This window comes from Coptis chinensis, chromosome 2 (assembly GCF_015680905.1).
Source record: "Coptis chinensis isolate HL-2020 chromosome 2, ASM1568090v1, whole genome shotgun sequence".
Lineage (NCBI taxonomy): Eukaryota > Viridiplantae > Streptophyta > Magnoliopsida > Ranunculales > Ranunculaceae > Coptis > Coptis chinensis.
The window spans coordinates 51,331,507-51,339,681 of record NC_141457.1 but is presented as its reverse complement, the minus strand read 5'-3'; positions in this window follow the sequence as shown (position 1 = coordinate 51,339,681).

Here is an 8,175-nt window from a genome sequence, read left to right as displayed (position 1 = left end):
AAAGACAAAAAGTTTTCTTTTTTCTCTCTGCTTTTTCTTTCTTCACTTGTGTTGATAGAATGAGAAATGAGAAGCCTTCCCACGCCAAAACCCTTCAGTTGCACAAATCTCATAAAACTGACACAACGTTTTGCATTCCCACAAAAAAGCAATTATAACCTAGCCCATAAACCGTCGCGATTTGGGCCCATGGATCAAGTCCAACTGTTCCCACATATTTTTCAAAACCATTCAAACGAACCAACTGTATGACACGTGTTCGAAAGCTTTATTTTATCTTTTCTTTTCACACCACAGCTATCCAAAGAATAAATAAAATAAAAGGGGCTGTGTAAGTACCCTTTGTTCTACATTCATATCACTATAGCACATGTGTCCACACACCAGGTCATACCTCACCAGCTCGTACCAAGCCATCAGGACGTAACAACGACCCAGACTCAGGTCGTCCTAAATCTCAGTTATAGCCATATATGGAAGCGAATGATCTAGTGCGATCCTGGAGCTCAGTCAACGCACCAATCAAGGAGACATTTACTTTGTAACATCAGGAGTAATGATGAATCATTAAGATAGTACAAAATATGGATCTACACTTGACAACGACTTGGAGCAAATAAGGAAAGTCAGCTCAAACATCTATAAGCAGAGAGATATGAACTACGTATGACTTGATTCAAGTTTACCCAAGAAACTTGATACGTAGGCAACTCTTGTCCCAAAAAAGAGTGCTGCCATTCCTTATCAAACACAACATCAGGTCGTTGAACCCAAAATATACACCTCTACAGAGATACTCAACTTATAATACTTTATTTGATTCATTTTTTTAATGTTGCCCTGTATTGCTATACACTCTCCAATGCTGTTTTTTTTTTTTATTGGTTGGTAAATCTCATTTGGGAGGGGAGAAGTTGTACCCTCCCAAATTGTCAAATTGGTGATAGTTGGGATGCTATCAAATCGTTGATTTTGACCGATTTGTATTAATATATCAACGATATTTCTGATATAATCGATGATATTTTTGATATTTTTTGATATATTGACCTACAAAACAAAATTTTGACTGGTCAACAAAAATATATATATCCACTGATATATCGTTATATCCGATATATATCGGTTTTTGAAGGGTCTAATATATCACCCGACATCGAAATATTTGGCCTTGAGTTAAAGTAAGAAGTGAAAACCACTTGGCAAGGATTGTACACATAAATTATTGCTTCTCAAATATCCTGGTAATTGTTTTGGATTTTTCTTGAGCTTAAAGTCTAAAACCAGCCCATGTAAACTCGTATTATGAATTACTAGAGTATGCCCGTGCCTACAGCCCGCGAGACCTCAACGCGCCTACGGCGCTACCCCGACAACTCGTCGCGCCTCCCGTGCTAAGCAACACGTCACCCCTTCGGCGCAAGGCCAGCCCAATTGCCCATTATCCATAAGTACAATAGCATCAATTGGGCCAGCCAATTATGTAGTACCATGTCCAATGTTCTAAAAAATGCTAGGCGGTAGTTGGACGGTAGGGGAGCACTTACGCCTTCTAGGCGCTAGGCGGTTTTATTTATTTAATTAATTAATTAATTAATTAATTAATTATATATATATATATATATATATATATATATATATATATATATATATATATATATATATATATAATTATTTTTCTGGATAGAACAGGTTATATATAGATTTTGATAAAGGCCATTAGCCATTTAAAACAGTTTTTGCTAAGTTTAGATCTTGAAAATAATCATTCCAAAAAAGCCAAGTCCATACTGCTTATTAAAAGCCCAATTTAATCCTATCTAAGTATCTATGGAAAAAAGAAACAAAATAGCCCAAGCCCACATCCTTTATTAAAAGCCCACATCCCTTATTAAAAGAAACAAACCCTAGATCTTAGATCTGGGTTGCAGCCGCCGGCCATAGAAGAAGATGGTCACAGCCGACCACATCAATCCACCACCACTCGAGGAATTCAGGTCAGTCTACTCCATTTCTTCCTTTCTTCCTTCTTTCTTCTTTCTTAATCTTCCTTCTTTCTTAATCTTTTTTTTTTTTTTTTTTAAACTGAAAACCGTCCAGCCCCGCCTAGGCCGATTAATCCGCCGCCTAGGCCCGATTAAACGGTCCACTATTTTATCAACCGATTAGAGTGAAATACAATACGGCTAGGCATCGCCTAGGCTGTTTTTTAGAATACTGATCATGTCAAATTTGGAGGCCCAACAGTTTATAAACTCAGCCGCAATTGTTGACTTTTAGCTGATTTTTGGATATATCTCATGTTATTGATTGCACTTAACAAAATTGCACAAATCCTCCAAACACTTGGATCTGCCAAGTCATATTTTGGTGAAAAAGTAACCAAATTAGCTTGTTTAGTTTGTTAATGAGGACCTTTTAGAGGGCGATATAAACTTTAGGGGTATTTTGGTCTTTTGGGCCAAAAACAGAGAAAATCATGCAGAAAACACGAGAACACGAGGAGACAGCAGCCGCAAACCTTGAAACACCTACTAGGGCTTGCATAGAGAGAGAAGAAACAGAGCACGGAACACCTCATTCTGATGAGGAGGATTTGGATTTCATCAGGACCGCCATAAGAAAGAAGTATGGGGACGGATCACTGGAAAGGTTCAGGCAAAAGTTGAATGCAGAGAAAAATAATGGCAGTCGAGTAAAGATACAGAGTGAAAAAGAAAAGATTGATGATATTGCACTCGATATAGCGTTGAGGATCCATGAAGAAGACGGTATGGCACCCAACTCAGATTTGGACAAACTTAGGGGAAAAACAGGAATGGTTGGAACTGATGGTAGTGGTGAAAAAGGGCGAAAGATAAAAGAAGAACTACTAGAAAAACTTCTGCACAAAGAAGGAGTGGAGAACACATCAGAGAAGGATGCAAGGCTGAACACAGATACACAACCAAAATACCACAGTGAAAGCAGAGGTTTGGAAATAAAAACGCGAGAAACTGGTGCAGAGAATGAAAACACAGAGCATGAAACAAGAAAGAATCACAGCGAGAAGACGCCGCAAATGAAAAGCTCATGGGCAGACGTGATTGGAAAAAAGGCAGTTGGAAGCACTGAATTGTCATATGTTCCACCAACATTGGTTGATGGAAAGCCCGTTATTCATGTGAAGAGTTCTCAATTCACAGATTTCAATAGAAAATTTGAGAATTTGTTAGTTGGATTGTTTGTAGGGAAAATGATGCATTATAATTTTGTTAAGGATGTGGTTAGTAGAACTTGGAGAATAAAAAGTTTTGTCATGAAGCCATATGGGGAAAATATGTTCACATTCAAGTTTGAGACTGAAGAGGACAAGCAATCAGTCCTAGATATGGGCTCGTTTCACATTGCGAGTCAGCTGTTTGTAATAAGGCCATGGAGAACCTTTGTAGAGGCAGAAACAAGGGAACTAAAGACCATACCAATATGGGTTGTAGTCAAAGGTTTGCCAATGGAGATGTGGAACAAGGATGGCTTTAGCCAAGTGGGAAGCGCAATAGGGAATACCTATGTTTACGGATAGATTAACGGAGAATATGTCAAGAACAGCGTATGCGAGAATGTGCGTGGAGATTGACACAGACTGCCAATATCCAGAAGGAGTTCCAGTGATTCTAGATCAAAAGAGAGGGTCTAAAGTGGCGTTTGAATATAATTGGAAACCCCCGAGATGCATGGGCTTCAAGATATTTGGTCATCCGGATCTGCGCTGCCCTAAGAAGGTGAGCGAGGAAGCAGAACACAATTATAAAGTATGGATACAGAAAGCAAGTACTAATAAGAAGGAAGGGGAGAAAAGGGTGCAACAGCAGCAACCTCAACAAAAAGAAAAAGAGACACAACAGGAAGCAAACTCAGAACAACAAGAGGTCTATGAAGTACACAATATCGAGGCAGAGGCAGAATGGGAGTCCCCAAGTAAGCGACATAGATGCAAAGCTCGAAATTTGATAGAGGAACAGATAGTGCGAACTGATGAGCAGCAGCCAAAAGGGAGTCCAACAGAAAAAGGGCAAGACATAGAGACACAGAGAGATGCTATGAGGCAACAGACTATAGTCCAAGACAAGGGTATCGAGATAAAGGGGAAGAAGCAAATAGAGCAGGTGAAGGAAAAGGAAGCAGGAGAGCAGAAAGGGAAATGAGTGACCTCTGATGGAGATACTAACAATATAGGCAATAAGGTGAGTGGAAGCAAAATAAAAAAGAAACCAATAGCATCAGGAGGACGACAACAGATAGTGACTGCCAAGTACGGTCACTCTAAGCCTCTCAATGTGTCCAAATGAATGCACATATAGGATGTTGGAATATGAGGGGGTTTAACATGGGTTTCAAACAGGTGGAAGTGAAAGATATGGTTCGAAAGTTTAACTTGAGCATTATGGGATTAGTGGAAACGAGGGTAAAATCAGCAAAGAGAGATAGAATTTTTAGCAAAACTTTTACTCAATGGGCAATGGAGGACAACTATACACAGAGTGAATTGGGGAGAATATGGTTTTGTTGGGATCCGAGGGTATGCTCAGCTGTGCTACTAAGGAAGGATGACCAACATATAACTATGGAGGTGAATACAATAGCAGGAGAAGAGTTCATAGTCACGATTGTATATGCGAGTGTGGATATGATGGAAAGAAGGCAGCTATGGAGGGAGTTAGTGGATTTATCATGTACTATACTAAAACCTTGGATAATTCTCGGAGATTTCAATACCATTTTGAACTCTCAAGAAAAGGTAGGAGGACTCGAAGTGAGGCCTCAACAGTTCTCAGACCTTATGCATTGTGTCACATCTGCCGGCCTAGTGGATATCAAGTATAAAGGTAATTTCCTAACATGGAGCAACAAGCAAGAGGAGAGAATCAGCTGCAAACTTGATAGAGTGATGGTTAATTCGGAGTGGATAGATGAGTATGCAGACCATGAGGTTGAGTTTTTGAACCCAGGGGCTATATCAGACCATTCATCGATGGTAGTCACATCGATTGTGCAGAGAAACCAAAAGAAAAAGTCATTCAAATTCTTTAATTTCTGGCACAAAGAGGATGGGTTCATGAAAACAGTGGAAGAAGCTTGGCAGAGTTCTGTAGTGGGCAACCCAATGTTCGTTTTCATGAAGAAGCTGAAGGTAACTAAGGGAGCACTCATAGCATGGAATCGGGAAAGGGTTGGAAATGTTATTAACAGGGTACAAGAAAAAAAGAGGCAACTGGATGAGGTACAAACAGAGTTACAGCAGCAGCCCATGGAGCGAGGACTCATTAGAAGGGAAAAAGATGCCATAAAACAGTATGTACAAGCAGCAGTTTCTGAAGAGGGGTTCTACAAACAGAAGTCGCGCGACCAAGTTATCAGTGTGGGAGATAGCAATACAAGTTATTTTTTCAAATCGGTCCAAGCTCGCAGAGTTGCAAATAAAATAACATGTCTAGTTGATAGAGACGGTAATATGATGCAGGACTTTAACGAAATTGGTGATGAATGTGAACGATACTATAAGGATTTATATAGACCAGAGCAGATGCAAGGGCTGAATTTTGATGTGTTCCAGGAGATAGGACCCCGACAAAGTATACAAAACGCAGAATTGGAAGAGCTGGAAAAACCAATCTCAAGAGATGAAATAATAGAGGCGTTAGCAGACATAGGCAGTGATAAAGCGCCGGGCAGTGATGGTTTCTCTGCCTACTTCTTCAAGTGCACCTGGCGAATCATCGGGGATGAGTTTATAAAGGCAGTAAGGAATTTCTTCATTTCAGGTCAGATGCTACAAGAAGTTAACGCCACTTGTATCACACTTGTGCCAAAGGTACTAAGCCCTTCAAATCTAGGGGACTACAGACCTATAGCGTGTTGTGGAGTGATGTATAAGAGTATTACCAAGGTGATGACACGGAGAATGAAACAGATTATGCCAAAAGTGATCAACAGGAATCAGTCAGCTTTTATTACAGGGAGGAGTATCCAAGATAATATATTACTAACCCATGAACTGCTGCATAATTATCATAGGAATGAAACTCCTCCAAGATGCGCAACTAAAGTGGATCTCAGAAAGGCTTATGACACGATAAGATGGGAAGCGATTAATTTTTCTATGAAGAGAGTTGGAATACCCCAGAAATTTATTGAATGGGTGAGAGTATGTGTGGAAATAGCTACTTATTCTATCATGATCAACGGAGCGCCATATGGGTATTTTAAAGGCCGAAGAGGAATTAGACAAGAAAACCCCATGTCTCCTTACTTGTTTGTACTAGTGATGGACTTGTTCTCGGAAATTATGCACCACAGTGTCACACAAAACTAGTACAAATTACATCATAAATGTATAAATCCGATTATCACTCACTTATCTTTTGCAGATGACCTGGTGGCTTTCATGCATGGAGATACACTAACAGCCATAAAGCTGAGAGAGAATCTGAACAAGTTTAGGGGATGCACTGGCCTAGAAGTAAATGTTCAGAAAAGTCAAGTTTTCTTTGCCGGAGTAGATGAGTTGATTTGTACAGAGATTGAAGGGGTGCTACAGTTCCCAAAAGGTGAACTACCTGTGAAATACTTGGGGCTGCCTTTGATAACTACAAGATCGAGAACCCACATACAAATCGCTAGTCTCCAAAGTCTCCAAAGTTACGAGTGGAAGGGGAATCTGATCTGGAAGGGGAGATTGCAGTTGATTAAAGCAAAGACTAAATAACTGAGTGTGTAATCGGTTTGCTTCGCTTTTTATTATACCTCGTAAGACTATTGATGATATAAACAGTTGTGCGGGGAACTTTCTATGGGGGGGGCCCGATTGTACTCGATCCACATGCATTGATAGGATGGGAGAGTTTGTGTTATCCGTATGAGGAAGGGGGCCTTGGCATAAGGGATCTTCGAAGGTGAATCAAGCATCCAACATGAAGCATATTTGGAAGCTAGTGACAAAAGCAGAAAACTTATGGGTGGACTGGGTTCACAAGAACTTAATCAAAGGTAGGAATTTCTGGCACCTAGAAATACCTAGTGATTGCTCATGGAGTTGGAGAAATCTGCTTAAAGGGAGAAAGGAAGCAGCGCAAGTGGCCACATATCAGATCGGAGATGGCAGAAATACGAGATTTTGGCTTGACCCATGGCACCCAAGAGGAATTCTAAAAGATAAGTTTCCGCAAGCTCTCACTTATAGCTCAAGTGGACATCTCAATGCCCAAGTTTCTGATTTTATACAACAAGGGGAATGGAGGTTTCCAGAATACATAGAAAATCAGATAGGAGAGGTAGCTAAAGAAGCAAAAGACGAAGTAGAAATAATGGGTGGAGATGATAAAATTGTATGGACTGCCACGATTCAGGGAGAGTATAGTTTGAAAGATACTTATGATGGGCTGCGAGGGATGAGACCATCAGTAGCATGGTATCGACTGGTTTGGTATACTAATCGAATACCGAGACACTCCTTTATAAGTTGGATGGCGCTGCATAGAGGGCTCAAAACACTAGACAAGCTGAAGGAGTGGAAGAAAGTGGACACCGACAGCTGTATAATGTGCTGGACAGAGATCGAAACTGAAGAGCATTTGTTTCATGAGTGCTCTTATTCGATGGCAGTATGGCAAGGGCTGTTAGCGACAATGGGGATCAGCAGAGTTCAAAAGCTGGAACTTGGCGCGAGGAAACTGAGTGGGTTCAGAGAATGACAGCCAGGCAAAGGGCAAACAGGATTCGCTAAAGGTCGGTGCGGAATGGCTACATCTATTGGATTTGGAGGAATCGTGAAATGAGAGAATATTTGAAAACAAACAAATGACACACACGCAGGTAGTGCAACTCATATTATGCGATGTGAAAACGAAACTTCAAGCAATGGCAATCATGATGGATGAGGGGCGAAAAACAATACTTTCAAGACACATGGAATGTGGAAGTACACACAAGGCGAGGCAAAGCAGAGGCATTACAAATGGGAACGAAAGCAAACAAGGAATCCTTAACTTGAGTAATCGATGGCGCTTTGCAAGGGTCGATAGGTGGATGGGCGTGTAATCAGAAATGAGCATGGGCAGGTGAAAACGGCAAGAAAGGGAAGGTCGAGCAAGCAATCTATAGCGCTAATAGAGTTGCAAGGTGTTGAGCAAGGAATGA